The 17677-nt window shown below is 30.1% G+C and overlaps 1 protein-coding gene across 3 annotated transcripts in view; it reads right to left on the bottom strand.

Annotated features, from left to right (window-relative positions):
- LOC117175792 (alpha-L-fucosidase-like) overlaps positions 1 to 17677 on the bottom strand; it is a 58183-nt gene that overhangs the window by 22251 nt on the left and 18255 nt on the right. Inside the window, exon 1 of one of the 3 annotated variants that reach the window (XM_033365532.1) lies at positions 11816 to 11917. The exons of 1 other annotated variant lie outside the window; for it this stretch is intronic. The gene's annotated coding sequence lies outside the window, so the exon portion shown is untranslated. Of the gene's footprint in view, positions 1 to 2216; positions 2268 to 11815; positions 11918 to 17677 lie in introns of those variants that run through there. One more of the 3 variants, XM_033365534.1, reaches the window with a different exon arrangement.

Genomic DNA, 17677 nt, shown 5'->3' with positions numbered 1-17677 from the left:
TGGCGGCAAATAGTTAATAAAAAGAATGTCAGTAGAGTGAATGACGCCTGAAACAAAGACCTTGGCTACTAATGGACCCAAGTGGGGAACCTTACATAACGAATTCGTGAGGTTCTTCGCTTGGGGTGATTGCTAGACAGATTGATCAGCAACCTGGGTCGGAGCAGTGTTGCGGAACGAACGTGTTATTTACTTAAATAGCCCGAGAATTCTGGATCAATCTGAAAAATCTCTATCCCTTCCAGACACTACTCCTTTCCCCTACCGAGTGAGTCACGCATACCCCGAAAGGAAAATGGCTTAATGGTGTAATAACATACGGTCTACACATCAGCCTTATCTTTTTTAACTTCTAAATTAAATCCCTAACTCAGTAACCCACGAAACTTCGATTAATGATGGTTTGGGGCGATTAGCTTCAACCAAGAGTCATAGCTGGTTAGTGTTTTATACTGAAAAGTTCAACCAACCTTCAGCAGCGTTGTGCCAGATGGGAGTTCGTATGATCTCTTTTTCACATTCCCAGCCCACAGCGGGAAAAAGACATTTTTGGTTCAAAATAACGTACAGCCCACAAATATTGAGCGATTTGAACAAAAAAATTGATAAAAGCTGTTAAGATTTCTAAGAGAGTTGTCGAGCATTTGTCTACAGAAAAATAGTTTTTTTTTTCTATGTCAACTTTTTTAATTAGGAGATAGAAAAAAATTTTATTCATTGATAGATGAACGCGAATAATGCATTTGTTTATTGAATTAGCTTTTAAAAAAATATAAAATTTACCGACCAATTATGAATTTAGCTGAAACCATAATAAAGTTCCCCATTAAAAAGACTGACATTTCAAAAAAACGAATTGTTCCGCCCACAGATGCCCGAATAATGCATTTGTTTGTTAAATTTGTTTTTAAAATTATAAAATTTATCAACTCATCACGAATGTTGCCGAATTTATTATGAAGCTCTAAATTAAAAGTCTGACATCGAAACAAAACAGAATTTTTCCGTCGACAGATGACCCACTAATGCATTTGTTTATTAAATTTGCTTAAACAAATCGCAAAGTTGATAAAAAAAATGATAGATTTTGTTAAAGTTTTCATAAAGTTGCTAATTAAAACACTTGACATAGGAAAAACTAGGTTTTCTGTAAACAAATACCTGATTAATGCATTTGCTGATTAAATTTGTTTGAAGAAATCATAAAATTTATCAACTTATTATGAATGTTGCTGAAATCGGCATGAAGTTCCCAACTGAAAAGACTGGCATTGAAAACCCCGAATTTTTCTGACGAAAAAGCCCTAATAATGCACTTGTTTATTAAATTCGAGTAAAAAATCATAAGATTAACAAAATAATTATGAATTTTGCTAAACTTGATCACAAATTTCCTAATTAAAAAAAATTTACATCGAAAACAACGAATATTTATGTCGAAAAATGTCTGATTACTGCACTGTTACATTAACTCTGTTTATAATATAAACAATTATAATCATAAGAGAAATTTAATAATCTTGTAAGGCATTTAAAAAGAAACATTTTTCTTATCTTGACTTTTTTTCATATCGTGCGTTATTTGGCTTAAAATGTTTATTTTCGTGTGTTTTTGGATATTGTAAATGCTATAAGTCTGGTAAATTTTGGTTTTATAAAAAAAGTCATTAGGATAAATTGTTCATCTGTTTGAATACTATGAATATCCGTACAGACAATTTTCAATTTTGGTAGAAGTGGTCTCAAAAATTTTCAAAATACACTCAAAATACACTTTTAGGACACTAAAAGAGTATACCAAAGGCCAATCCAATCTGTCAATTCTTATCGAATTTAACACAAATCTAATACCTTCTCTTGATGAGAATTTAAACAAATCTGCACATATAATTAATATATTGAAGTTGTATTTTCCATATTATGTGGAAAATTTGTTAAAGAATAATGAACATAAGAGGGCCACCATCGTGTGCCGAAATATCGGAAGCTATTATTGTAATCTACTATTGTATTAATTATTACACAACGCCATAAATTACAATATTATTTTGTTTAAATATAATGAGGTATCGCAATAGATAAAGTTACACATAGGAAAACCTTAAGTTAAATGCGTTTTATTCGTGCTTCTAGAGGAAAAAACAGGCAAAACCGGGAAATAACTCGGAATTTGATAGACGGATATACAATTTAATATAATAATAATATTTGTTTACCAGGAAGTATCTAGGAAAAGCAGAATGGTGAAAACAAATTTCAATCGTATTCTATGAATAAAAGAAACTGTCTAAAAAAAAAATGTCGTGAAGACGGTAGCCAACGAATAATCTACAAGTAGAACGTGCCCTATCTTTCTTCAATCTACGTGACTCATCATTGAATGGATAGTAAACGTTGGGCTTTTTAAATTTTGTTACAGAAAGAACACATTAAGAATATAATGACAGGCATAATTACATATTCAGGTCATCAGTTATTCCTGTAGAAATTGCAGAGAACCTGAAATTGTCAGGGAATTTTGATATACCTGGAAAAATCTGGAAATGTTGGAATGTGTTCAAGAGCGTTCGTCTTTTTAACATTTTTTAAACAAAATCTAGACTGTTTAAGATTTCGAAATCAAATTTAGAAGGCTTTAAGAATTTTGAAAGATTTTAAGAGTATTTAAAAATGTTCTCATGATTTATGGTAAAAATTGGACTGATTTTTCATTTTTTAAATGAACTCTAAGAAAAAATTGAAAATGATTTCGAAACCTTTCAATTAATTTCCTAAAAATTTGAAAATTAATATAAAATAGTTCAAAAGAAAAATTTTAAATTTTGGAAGATTAAAAAATACTAAAAAAAGTTCAAGTGAGTTAAGAGATATTTAAAAGGTTTAAAAATATTTAAAAATTAGACTGTCTTTGTTATTAACGATTAATTATTAATTAATGAAGACATTAAAGAAAAAATTATTTGATCACTAAGTGAATTTTACCTTAACTATGTATACTGTCATAATCACATTTAAAGTTCTATAAAATGTGATAAGTTTTATTAACCATGATAATAAGACAAAGAAATTGGAATCTTTACCGTTTCTTTAAAAAGTGCTAGTCAAGAGATCTTGCTTTTTTGTTGAAGAGTAAATGTTTGAGACACTGCATGCGCCTATGAATTTCAGTCGCTGGGTTCAGTTTGTTTATCTATTAATAAAGTTTACATATTTTCTGCACCACCACTTTTTTAAAAATAAAATTTCTAATTAGGTAATTTTATTTAATAATACAATTTATATATAAATGTATCTAAGCATTATTGATACAATTTAATTGTAAATGATTTTTTAATATTGGGAAATAATTCTGCTATTAACATTATGTTATCACATTATATTTTGTACATTCTTTTACGCTTCTAAAAAGATGAGAAAAATGAAATTATATGCAAAATCTTAGAATATCTTAATTTACGAAATGTATACATTCACAGAAAAAACTAAGAATAAAATTTGTTGCAGTAAATTTTTTAGAGCGATAAAGTTTTGTTTAGCCAACTTCGTGTCTTTCAAAAAACATGTGTTTGTAATGGAAAAACAAAAGAAAGTTTAACCGATACTTGTGTAAAGTTTATCCTGTGAAGTTAATTTTTGTTACAGAGAATCTTTCTTCGGAGATCGATGTAAAGTTTATCTTCTATTTTTTCTGTGTTGTCAATATGTCAGCAGAAGCTTCTTAAGAATTTTGAAAATTTCAAGAAAATAAACAAACTTTCTCGAAAGTACTGAAAAAATTTGAAATTATTTTTTATTTTGAAAAATTAATTTACAGAGAATATTTCATATTATTTTCAATATTAAAAAAAATGATATGGAAGATTTAAAAGAAATTTGTTTCATTATACAGAATTAAAAAAAATGTAGGAAAAATACAAATCATTTTGAAAAATATTTAAAAGCTTTAGAAGTTTCAAGATTTCTCGGCAAATTATATGTCGAAAAAAATCTAGAAGCCTATTTTTGTATTTTTGAAGATTATTCAAAATTTTAGGAATAATTCGACTTAGTCTAATGGATGTTTCAAAATTCTTCTCTTATTAAAAAGTTTCATAGGTTTAGTTGAAAATGTAATTTTTGGTGGAAAATTAATCTATTTTAGTTGAGGATTCAACTGTTTTATTGAAAAATCGTCCTTTTAGGTTGAATTCAACTTTAATTAATTAAAAATATATTTTCTTGTTTGAACATTAATTTATTTGATTGCAAATTCCTTTTTTATTGTTATTTGAAATTTTAACAGAAAATTGCACTATTTTATTTTTTAAATATTTTTTTTGTAGATAATTAAAATATTTTGTTGAAAATTCGTCTCCAAACAATTTTTAGAACAATTCTGAACTTATGAAGATTTCGAAAACAAATTAAGAATCTTTTTCAGAATTTTGAAAGATTTCAAGATAATTGCAAATTTTTCTCAAGATTCATGGGGAAAAATTCCAATGATTTTTTTAAAAAATTAATTCTAAAAAAAAATGAAAAAGATTTCAAAACATTGCAAATGATTTCCTAAAATTTCAGAAATGAATAGATAATATTTTTAAACAAAATTGTCCAACTTTGCAAGATTGCAAAGTTTTAGAAAAAATTTAAGTGAGTTTAAGCGATATTTAAAAGTTATAAGAAGATTAAAAAATAATTTAAAAAGTCTAAAATAAAATATAGCTTTTTGAAGAATTTGAAAACGAAATGTAGATATTGTTTTTAATTTCTTTGTTATTAGCGATGAATGATTAATGACTAAAGAATCATTACAAAAAAAAAAAATAAATTCATTTTAATATTGAGCGCATTTGACATTAAGTGTGTATACTATCATAATGACACTTGAGTTCTAGAAAAATTGATATTTTTGTTTACCGTGATAAGATGAGAAAGAAATTTAAATGTTCACCCTTTTCTTAAAAAGTTCTAGTCATAAGATCCTGCTTTTTTGTTGAAAAATAAATGGTGCGTGAATATGACATTTAGTCGCTATTTTCAATTTCTTTATCTATTGATAACGTTTACATATTTTCTGCACCATCACTTTCATAAATCAAAATTTAAAAGTAAGTAATTTTATTTAATAATACAATTGATTTCTGCAATGATTCTAAACATTATTGCTACCATGTTAATTGTAAATGATTTTGTAATATTGGGAAATAATTCTACTATAAGCATTTTGCTATATTATAATTTTAAAATATGCCGAAAAAAATCTGGAAGATTCTAAGGAAATTTTGTTAATTTGACAGATTTTAAGTAAATTATAGGAAAACGGAATTTTAAAAAATATTTAGAAGTTTTGAAATAATTATTATTTTAGAAATAATTTAAATCTTGAGAAGATTTCAAAACATTTGGATAAAGTCACGAGTGGCGTGCATGAAAGGAAGGTTAACATAAAAGAAAAATGGCATACAATTGTGAAAATATACAATGGTAAAGGAATGAAAGAGGTTAGAAAAAAACATAAAAAAGTTTTATAATGAGGGAGAAGGAGAAATACTAATAATAGGGTGGGGGGATTTTAATGCTAGAATAGGGAGGAAAGGTAATATTTACTTAGATGAGTTGGAGGGGGAGAGAGACTCGAAAGAGCAATTAATAAATAGCAAGGGAAAGCAACTTCTAAGGATGGTAGAAGACAATAGATGGTACTTACTTAATGGTTATATGAAAGGGGGCAAAGAAGAGGAATTTACATATGTGAGAAGCAACACGTCCGCAGTCATAGATTATGTTTTTACTAATAGAGAGGGTTGGGAGTCTGTAAAACAAAGTGAAAGTAGAAGCCAGGGTAGAATCAGACCACCCCCCATTAGGGGTTTATCTGAAAAACAGAATAAGGACAGTATTAAAAAATAATGCGAGAGAATTAATCGAAAAAGAAGTGTGGACTGAATAAGCAAAGAAGGATTATATAGAAAAAATAGAAAAGTTAGAGTTTGAGAAGATAGTCTTGAGTGAAGTCTGGGAGGAGTTTAAAGAAAAGGTCAAGAAGACTAGAGTTGCAAAGAAACTTAGGAATAAATAGGAAAAAGATAAAAATTGGGCAAAAATTTGGTGGGACAAAGAATGTAAAAAAAAGAAAAGAGGTAAAAAAGTGTATAAACTTTGGAATAGAAGAAAAAGGAAAAGGGAAAATTACGCAGGGGAGGTATAGAAGCCTATTAATAAAATGCGGACGAAAAATGGGGAAATAGAGGATAAGATTAGCATGGATGAATGGGGGATGTTTTTCAAAGCAATGTTTTAAGTCACTGGCAGTTGGCAGATAAGTAAATTAGAAGATGAAAAAGAGTTGGAAGATCAATAGATAGAAGCGCAGATTAAAAGATTAAAGAAGGGCAAAGCAGGAGGCAGTGACAGGTTAGGTAACGAGGCCTGGATGCACAGTGGCGGGGAAGCCAGAAGGAAGTTAAAAGAAGAAGTGAAAAGAGTATGGAAAGATGAAGGATTTCTGGAGGAGTTATGGGAGGGATTGATGAAGGCCATTCTGAAGAAAGGAGAAAAGGAAAAATCAGAAAAGCACAGGGGAATAACATTATTTAACACAGCTTACAAGAATACTCCCAGAGAATCAGACAGAGAGGGGGGGATCCCCGAATTTGAAACATTTTGCCTTCGAGTTTAGGTACATGTGGAACGGGCTGAAAGACGATGTTTGCAACGCTGGGGTTGAAACATTTTGTTTCAGCTGTAGGGTACACGGGTAGGTAGGTAGAAAGGTAGGGTCTACAGGTACCTGAAATCGAATTTTCAAAAGATTTGCTATGAGCTTCGCTCAGCCAGAAATCTTCACACTCGTTGTAATCGCTGTGTTTTATCCCTTGTAATGCAACATACTTTAGATGGACGCTAAGATTGGACAGATAAACGCCATGGTATATAGTTCTAAAGAAAGTAGATGGGGAAAAAATAGAAGTAAGAACAGGTTAAAGAGATTGCAGATGCGAAGAAAGGCTGTTGGAGAGCAAGGGCAGAACTATAGTGAAAGCGTGCTTGAAGGAAAGAGAAATGGAAGATGGGATGATTATGGAACGAAGGAAAGAGAAAGGTACTTGAATAGGTGTGGGTGGTCAGAGGAATGGGTCAAGGAAATGCATGGAAGGGGAATGAAAATACAACAAGACTTGATAGAAAGAGATAAAGAAGTTTTTAAGCGAGAAATAGAAAAATAAAATAAGAGAGGCTAAATATAATGAGAAATATAAATGGATCAAAGTAGAGAGAATAGCAACATGTTTGGAGAGAAAAGGGGAAAGAGTATCGCAAAAAGTAATCGCGAGGGTAAGGTGTGGCAATACGGAAGAGTGGAACAAATACAGGTGTACTGAGCAAGAAAAAAAATCCATGCTATGTCAGAGAGGTAGAGGGACCGTAAACATTCACTGGAAGATTGTGATGAGATAGAAAAAGGAAGCATGACAATGGGACTGATCCTGCATGAGAAGGGGGCTGGGGTCGAGTTGCGGCTCGGCAAGAAGGCACACCCGCTGTGTTTTCCTGACCGAGCCGCAACTCGACCCCAGCCTGAGAAGGGAACAGTGAAGGTGGTGGAATGGTCGAGGGAGATGGAAAGGAAGAAGAAGGAGAGGAGGGAGGAGAGAGAAGAAAAATGGAGGAAAGGGTTAGAATAATTATATTTAGAAAATAAGAAAAAGTCAAATTTTCTAAATGAGAATAAGAGAAGAGTTGGCATGCGTAAAGATAAAAAGGACAAGAGGCAATGGCTAAAGTTAAAGCGAGAGAGAAAAGAAAGCAAAACGGTAGCGATAAAAGAAAAAAGACATACACCTGATAGAGCAAGATGTATTTGGGATAGAATTTAGGCGTATCGAAGATAGCATTAAGGCGTATTGGCGATGGAATATGGCGTATTTTGCGATAGAACAAAGATTTTTTGCAATGGAATAAGGCGTGGTTATGATAATATAAGGAGAACTTGCGATAATGTAAGGCACAGCGATTAAATTATAAGTTAAGTTTGTAAATATTGTAAATAGTAAAATTATTATTATAAAATTATTACGCGTTTCTTACTGTAAATATTGTAAATATTATTGTAAATATTTGTATGCAAAAACAAAAGAGTTTAGGAAAAACCCGAGTAAGTTTTAAAATATTCGAAAATATTTTAAAACTTGAGAGGGTTTTAAAAAATCTAAAACAAAATTTAGATGGCTGAAGATGTCAAAAAAAAAATTTTCAAGCTTCTTGACAATTTTGAAAAGTTTGAAAACGATAAACACATCCTCTCCAAATTTCTGGGAAAATTTTAGATGATTTTTTATTTTGAAAAATTAATTTTAAGAGATTATTTCAAAATATTTCGAATATAGAGGGCCGTTTCGTAGAAAACGCTTTTGTTTGTTCACGCCTGGGCGATCGCCGCTCACCCCGCGCAGCTCCTTTTACTCCTACTTGCGGCGTAGCGTCAAGTCTAGGAAGGACTATACCAGGGGGTCCTATCTCTGGGGTTAACTATATTTAGAGGTGGCGCAAGCCCAATGAAGTTTAACACGTATTTTCCATTAGAACAAAGGCATTTTTGTATATTTTATTCAGAATCGACAAAATTAGCATTTCACTTCACCATTAGCCCTCGAATTAGATATATAATATGAACAAAATATCAACATCATAAGTCTGTGTTATAGGCAGGGACGTCGGAGCCGCGTGGGCTGAATCGGCTCGAGCCCACCCATGAATTTTGATGGGTGGGCGGAGCCCGTTCATAAAATAGCTAAATCTAATAAGGAAATAAACCTGGTACCTATCTTAAATTTCTATTTTTGAACATATTTTCGGTGAGCTCACCCATTAAAAAAACCCTCCGATGCCCCTGGTTACAGGTACTTTAAAAAGCACGGTAAAATACTAAAATACTACTTTGTACTAATATTGAGATATTTAAATAAAATTTGTTAACAATATATTATTGTTTAAATAATTATTGTGTAAAATAATTTCGGAAAAAACCTCAATTTTATCACATTATTCAAATTGAATATTGCCAGTGGGTACAAAATTTAGCGACGTCTTTACGATATCGTTACAACATCTTTACGACAACTTTACGACATCCTATGTCCATGTCATTAAGGTGTCTTTACGATATGGTAAAGGCACCTTAACGATATAGTAAAGATGTCGTAACGATGTTGTAAAGGCGTCGACAACTTTTGTGCCAACTGGGTTATTAAATATTCTTAATAATCCAGTCGGCACGAAAGTTTAACTAACTTGTTTAAACCATTATTTTTTTTACTTTAATCAATTATATACCTCAGTCTAATTGTAAATTGGACAAAAAATGGCAAATTGTTAAAAAACACTGCTATTTTTTAGCATTATTCTAAGAGAATATTATTTACAATAATAATAAATTGTTTGACCAATTATGTTTTTCAACATTAATTAATTCCTACATCACTCTAATTGAAAATTATAAAAAAGTGATACATTCTTTAGCCAACCGCGACTTTCTAATTCTTCCACCTTGAAAAAAAGTTTTAGGACTCTTCACCGTGGACGCTCTCGTTCGGCCGATTTCAATTCTTATTTTTTTGTTGTGTTGATAGAAGTTCCATTGACGTTCTGTCAGATTTTTAGCTTGATAGCTTGATATTTGGTTGAAGTGACGCCGTATTGTATACATCTATCTTTGGGTGTGGTTTCGATTTTTCACAAAAAAAAATGTCGGCACCGTAGCACAATGCCATCGTTATCCGTGAGCATTTGGCTGAAAACGAAACGAATACCATCCAACAACCACCGAATTCACCTGATTTAGCTCCCTGCGACCTTTTCCTATTCGGTCGACTCAAGAAACCGCTCCGTGGAACGCGTTACAGAACCCGAGATGAGGTCATGGAAAAATCGAAGATGGCTCTGATGGCTATACCGCAAACCGATTATAAACTTTTTTCGAGGATTGGATCAAGCGCTGGCATAAGTGCGTTGCAGTCAAGGTGGTATTCTGAGAAAACATTGCTAAAAACAATATTAAATTATTTAAGAAATGTATGTAAATATCTAATTATCAGTATGAAGTAGTATTTTATGTATTAGAAATAATTTGTATTTTTAAAAAAACCGCGAAAAATCATAATTAGCGCCAAAAACTCGCGAAACCTATTTTTTCACTTATGCGGATTTTTATGAGACCGTAAAAAACGTATTTATGGCGGTGATATTTAAGAAGTAATATTTATGGCGGTGACATTTAAGAAGTAATATTTATGCAGTGGTGTTTAAAAAGTAATATTTTATTCATATTCTTTGAATAATTTTGAAGAGACACGTTAAATTTCAACTCTATTCAGCTAATATTGACGATTCTGAATAAAAATTACATCAACGTCTTTCTTTCTTATGGGAACTGCGTGCTTCATGGGGCTTGCGCCATCTCCAAATATCATTATTTTTCAAATAAAAAAGAATGGACTTACTTTTGTGTTGATTCGAAAATAAATTTATCTTCTTTTATTTTAGAGATAGAGCAAGCCCCATGAATTTAACAGGTATTTCCCATGATAAGGCCTTTTTGTAAATTCTATTCAGAAGCATCAACATTAGCTGAATCGAGTTGCAACTCAACATTTTTTCTTCACAATTAGCCAAGTAATATGAATAAGGTAATACTTTTTAAATATCCCCCCACAAGTCTGTTTATAATGTACCGAAAACCCCCTTAAGGGAAAAATGAGTTTTGCGAGTTTTTGATGCTCATTAGGATTTCTGTGTGGGTTTTATACTCAAAAATCTTTCTAATACATGAAGTACTACTTCATACTGACAATTAGATATTTAACTAAATTATTTAAACAATTTATTACAGTTTTACACCATATTTTCTTAGAATAAAGTTAGAAATTTGCGTTTAAAAAAAATGCTCCACTTTTTGTCTAACTTTAAATTAGAGTGATGTAATACTGAATTAATGTTATGAAAAATAAATGTTCAAACGACTTATTGATATTGCTAATAATATTGTCTTAGAATAATCACAGAAACTTTCATTTATTTTAAAATTATCCACTTTTTATCCAATTTTCAATTAAAGTGAGGCAAACAATTGATTAAGCTTTACAAAATTAATGCTATAAATAATTTATTATTGAAAAATTAGATTTGAAAAATCTAAAAGAAAACAAATTTATTTGAATACGAAGTGAATTTTACATGAAATATGTTCTAAATGTAAACACATGTGATTATAATTATAGTTTCATGATAAAAGATTTAAAATATTTTGTTATAATTAATCTTGAATAATTAATGCATATAATGAAGACATCTAAATTGTATTATTAATTCCCATATGCGTATGCAATTTTTCAGAATAATTAACTCAAGAGTGCCACCATCGAATGTCGAAATTTCTGAAGCAATTATTGTAATCTAATACTCTATATTATTAATTATTACACGACACCATGAATTACAATAATATTACTTTGTTTAAATATATTGAAGTATCACAATACATAAAGTTACACATATGAAAACCTTAAGTTACATGCGTTTCATTCGTGCTTCTAATAAAAGAGAAAAAAAGCAGAAAAAAGCGGAAAATAATTTAGAATTGTGTAGACAGATTTATCATTTAATATCATAATATAATAATAATGTTTAATATTGCATTTAAGTTGAAAACAGATCACTTTATTTATAAACAAATTTTGTCGAAAAATTAATTTTCCAAAATGAAAATTGACTTATTCCATTTTTGGTTTAAAACTGATCGTTTTTTAGTCCGAATTTAATATATTATAATATTTACCAAGAAGTATCCAAGAAAGGCACAGCGATGGAAACAAATTTCAATCCTATTCCATGAATAAAAGGCACTGTCTCCAGAAAAATTTCGTGAAGACTGCAAGCCAATATTCTACAAGACGTTATATACTACGTGCATCAGTGTCTCCAGAAGGTGGGATTTCTCGGCCCCCACCACTCTCACGGCTGGGAGTAATACATCCAAATGTAATCCGTCGGTGAATATACTGAATCTTTCAGTGTCACGAGAATGAAATAAAGTTCATCGGGAAATTTAAAATGATGTCTGACAGTGAATTCTAAGAGAAAATTGAAAAAAGATCACAAAATATTTTAAATTATTTTCTAAAATCTTTTTAAATTGTGTAAAAGATTTTTAAGCCAAATTTTCCAATTTTGCCATATTACATAATTTTTGAGAAATTACGGAACATAATTTTTTTAGGCCTTTTTGTGCAATTTTTTGACACATTTTTTTGTAATTTTGTATTGGCTTAAAAAATTCAATAGGTTTTTAGGAATTATTAAAATAATTTTTTATTTCGAAAAACTTAATTTAAAAGATTGTTTAAAAAAATTTCAAAATATTACCAAAAATTTTCACCGAAGAATCTCAAAGATTTAAAAGGCTTTTTTAAAAATTTTGTAGCATTAAAATAAAATCAGAAAAAATTGGAATAATTTACAAATATTAGAAGGTTTAGAAGGTCTAACAAGATTAAGAAAAAAGAATTTCCTTAATATTCGTGTAAAAATTTAAAATGATTTTTTATTTTGAAACATGAACTTTAAGAGAAAATCAAAAAAGGCTTTTAAACATATCAAACGATTTACTAAAATTTCGAAAAAGTGTGTGGAAGATATTAAAGCATAATATTTCAATTCGCTAAGTTTAAAAATGTAAAAACTCAAGTAAGTTCAAGAAATATCTAATAGAATTGAAGAGATTCAAAAAAAAAAAAAAAAAGTTAGAAGATTTTTAGAAATGTATATTTTTAAAGATTTCAAAAAAAGCCTTAGGAGCTGTAAAAGAATCTCGAAAGGTTTTAAGAGAATAATAGTATATTACATACGTTTACCAGTAAAACACGAAATGTCTCAGATCCGAGGTGTGTATAATATTTTTTTGCTTGACGGCGCCGGAAAGCGACAACTTCGTTACGCGCAGCGGCCGGGAAGTTGCGCTTTCCAGCCAGAGGGCATAAGACAAATTTTCTTATAATACTTGGGAAAATTCAGATGATTATAAGGTAATTTTTTTACATTTTGAATGATATTTCAAATTTTAGAGAGACATTCGTGTCAGAAACATTTTAAATAATTTAAGACGTTTTAAATAGATAAGAACTGTTCAAAAATTTGGAAAGACTCCCGAAAATTTATCAAATATTCATTTATTTTTTCCAAACTTCTTAAAAATTCTTAAACATCTTTTAAAAATGCTCGAATTTTTCCTAATATGTTGTAAAATCTTATAGAAAAATTAATTGATTAATAATTATAATAAACATTATTAATAATTATATTTATAATAAAAAGAGATATTTTGGGTTCCAATCATATACGAAAATACGAACATTTGCTGACGTTTCATAACATGTTTCTAATGTTTTTAACAACGTTACGCAATTATTCAAATGACTTTTTCAATCATTTTCCGTTAAATTATAACGAGAAAATTCCATTTCTTAGATTGTTTTCTGTTATAGGAAACACAAAGGCTATTTACACAGTACCTAACGCACAATATATTTCATAAAGGATAATAAATGATCAAGTAACTTCTTGCAGTAACGTAAATAATATATTGACCAAAAAAATGCAGTTACATATACATCAGCATAAAAAACAGCATACAAAAATACATCAAAAGATGAAAAAAATCAGTATCACATATTCCAAATAGCACAGTAAAAATTTATATTATCGATTCTCAAAACATCTGTAAGATTACTTAGTGACCCCCATCCATTTCCACATGTAGAGGACAACTGAAAAGGAGGCTATTGAGATCCCTAGCCCCCTGAGACGCTCTATGCCTAGCGCATGCGCGAAAATAGGGCCGTGGGGTGTCTAAACACCCCACCTTGTGGTGCAAGGGTTAAATAAATTCGTAGTTTTGTACACGATTGAACACCGAAATATCCCTTTTTATTAGAATGAATCATCGTGAAAGCATTACATCTATTATTAATAATTATATTGATTCTTCTGTATGTATTCTTTTAAATTAGTTTTAAATTAGTGAATTTTAAGTAATACTTCCCTGATATTAACATTTAGTATATATTTATAGTAACATCAATATTTTTATGACTACAAAAATATTTAAAAAGCAATTAGTGTTACATGAAAAGATTGTTTTTTTTTTATTTATAGATAAAACTTCATCTTAAAAACCCTTTTTTCTATTTAGAAAACATCTCTTATGTTTTTAAACATCATCTAAAAATGTTACGTAATGGCGGTGAGGGGGTGGAGTTAGATAAGGTCAAAAATAATGTTATGTAATATGTGAAAGCTCCCCATTGAGATTTTACAGATTTAATAAGAGAAAAGTGAGCCACTGAAGGTTGGTGAAAAAATTACTGATTCCATTTGTCAAGACATCTTATAATTCATTAGTTAAAAACAACTAATTCCTTATTGAAAAATTTGAACTTAATTAGGACTGTATATTAGGGTAAATTTTATTTAGTATCGACAACATTAGGCGAATCAAGCTGTATAACTCAAAATTTCTCTTCACAATTTCTCTTCATCCTATGAAAGAAAAATGGAATTTTGTAAGTTTTTGGAGCTCATTATGACATTTTAACGATTTTGTGAATACATATTGTTTTTAACAAATTACGTGTTACATTCTGGCAATAATTAAATTTTTAAATCATTTTTTAAAACAATTCATTATTGTTGATAGTGATTCTTCTACAAAATATCCACTTTTTGTCCCCTTTTTAATTAGAGTGAGTTAATAATTAATTTAAGGTAACAAAAAAAATTTGTTCAAAGAATTTATTTCTGTGTATACTAATTTTCTCATACAATAGAATTAGAAAGTGGCAGCTTTTTACAAATTTTTGAACTTCTTTATAATAAACAAAAACTTTAGTATAACGAATATTTGTTTACAACAAAACAAAACTTTATAGCAAAACTTGTAGATCATTTTTGGTTAAACAACTTCTGTGTTTTCATTTTTTTCGCCTCTATTATCGTTTTTCCAAAAAGATTTTTTCTACTCTTATTCTTTACGATTAAGTGAAAATCTGCTTATCCTATCTAAAAGTTATAAATGAAAATTTTAAACATCCTTTTTGGGAAACATTCTTTGCCTATTAATTTATGTTCTTATCTTGTCTCGTTTTTCAAAAAATTTAATTTTTTTATTTGTAATGTTACTTTTTACGATTCAAATAAAAACTATGCGTCTTTAAAAAAATATTGATGACAAATTTGTAGCACTTTTCGGAAGAGCAACTTTTGTCTATTCATTTTCTTCATAGCTTGTGTCGTTTGTTCAAAAATTTAATAGATTAATTTTTTTATTCACGAATTTAACAAAAACTACGAGTTCTATCAAAAATCGGTTGGGAACAAATTTGTAGATTTTTTTAAAGCGCATAATCCTTGTCTATTCATATTTTTGGTATCTTGCATATTTTAATTGCAAAATGGAATTTTTTATTTTTCCTTATTTTTCTGTGCGATCAAAATTTGAATTTATATTTTTCAACAAAATTCAAAAAGTTCTTATGATAATATTTAATATTTTTTATTTTGTTATTATAATTTATTTAACATTTAATATTTGCTTTAAAAAAATCACGGATTTGTTATATTTTATTGCTGGTATAGATACAGCCATACATGATGTTTGTTTTGGCCATCCGACTCTTGTTGCTTATGAAGACAGACGCGCAGGCGCGAGCGAGACACACCTGTGGTGAACTAAACGAAGTGAGTCGGGCAAATCACTCATGCAGAGTATTGCTAAACGACAACATTTTAGAGCTAGCTCGCATAGGAAAATTTTTAATAAGATTACACATTTCATATAATTGCAAGACGTATATTGTATTTTTGTACCACAAATATGAATAAGTTGCATTTACAATATTTCAGTAAGTGCATTTCGTAGTCTTTGATTGCAGTACACGTATTATATTGTGAATGCATTCATAATTTTTTAACCTACGATCGTATGGTTAAATCAATGATACTATTTCTATCAGTGCCTGTCGTTTTTTTCGTCATCTATATACAGGATAACTTTTGGAAGAATAATCTGATTAGATTGTGCTTTGGCACCCGTATTATGTAGCAAATACGCGTTTTTTTAACCAAAATGGCTAATTGAGGAGTGTTGATAAAAATTCCAAGTTTTCTAAAAATTACTACGATGCGTTTTGGAAATATTTGTAAGAAAAGTTCCAAAAATAGTTTTAGTTTTTTTTTTCAAAATACTTCGTTTTTGGGTAAAGCTACGTAAGTGGTACAAGAAAATAAGTTGTCGAACACGAAATTATCCGTAAATCTAAGAAAAATATAATCTTCTAGCCTGTATAGATCAAGAGTTATGAATCTTGAGAAAAAACACCATTTTTTGCTATTTTGAGCTACTTTAAACCAAATACGTTTTTTCCAAAATAGTACGTTTAGTATCATACAGACAATCAGTGAGAGAATAAGTTATAGAAGGCTAAAATGTGCGTAAAATAAAAAAAAGAAAATTTTTTAGCTCTTTTTTTGAAAGCAATGAATTGTTCAGCTATTATTTAAATAATACGCATCGCAATGTCAATTTTGTGTATATTTGATTTATTTGTTTGCAAAAATGACTTTCAGATTATTTGTTATAAAAGTGAATTAAGAAAAAATATAAATTAGCTGATTTTACATTGGTTTGTAAGGCCCCGAAAGATGCCTCTTGATTTTGTGTATACCTTGCGAGAAGATACTAGATATTTTTGATATCAGGTCTGCGTTCAATGCTCAGTTTAATGATTTACGCAATTTTATCTTAAGTTTCTGAGCTGCATCTGTTTCAACAGTCATAATTTAGCATTTAGTTTAGTACTGCCCTTCTATATTTTCAAGGATAATGTTCAGGTTCAAACAAACAAGCAACATCGGCACCAAAATATGTTTGCCACATGGAAAATTGGCAGTCCCTTGAGACGGTTCTTATATCCCAAAATTTCACAATTCCATGTAACGCCTACAACTAGACGCAACCTACCTTATCCCACATGAAACAGGGTAACGCCACCAATTACAAACAAACGCATTGCCGACCTTCTCTGAGCCTAAAGCTAACTAAGGTAGATGTGCTACGGTCAGTAAGGTAGACACCAGAAGATATTTAAAGTGTTATCATGGAGGGATAAGAACTCAGAGAATACCGATAACTTAACATATGCTCGGTCAATGAGAGACTGTAATTTCAGACTCTACCATTGTAAGATAATTATGAATATGCCTATTAATTTACGAATTTAAAGAGAGCGAATTGCGTGAAGAGCGCGCAATCCGCTCCTCGCAAGCTCATCACCTGTTTATATTTCCCCAGCGTTACAAATTAGAATCCTCTATTAGCGCTCCTCGCAGTCAACATTTGAGGGAAGAGCAGAGACTGAATGATCGAGTGTACCCGAAAACTCGGCTTTGCCTGATGCGATCGGTCTTCCTGAACGAGTGAAAGCGAGTTCGCCAGCAGATCAGCACCGAAGGCAGAAATGATTTCCAGTTCAACACTAGCGGGCCCTCTACAAAAATCATGGAAAACACTTATAAAATATGAACACGGTGTTTTTAAAGCATAATTGAGAAGCAAAATTGTTGTTCACCTATCTTTCTCTCTCTC

Source organism: Belonocnema kinseyi, chromosome 7 (assembly GCF_010883055.1).
Source record: "Belonocnema kinseyi isolate 2016_QV_RU_SX_M_011 chromosome 7, B_treatae_v1, whole genome shotgun sequence".
Taxonomy (NCBI): domain Eukaryota; kingdom Metazoa; phylum Arthropoda; class Insecta; order Hymenoptera; family Cynipidae; genus Belonocnema; species Belonocnema kinseyi.
Note: the sequence above shows the minus strand (reverse complement) of the source record. Positions and strands in the feature narration are given on the sequence as shown.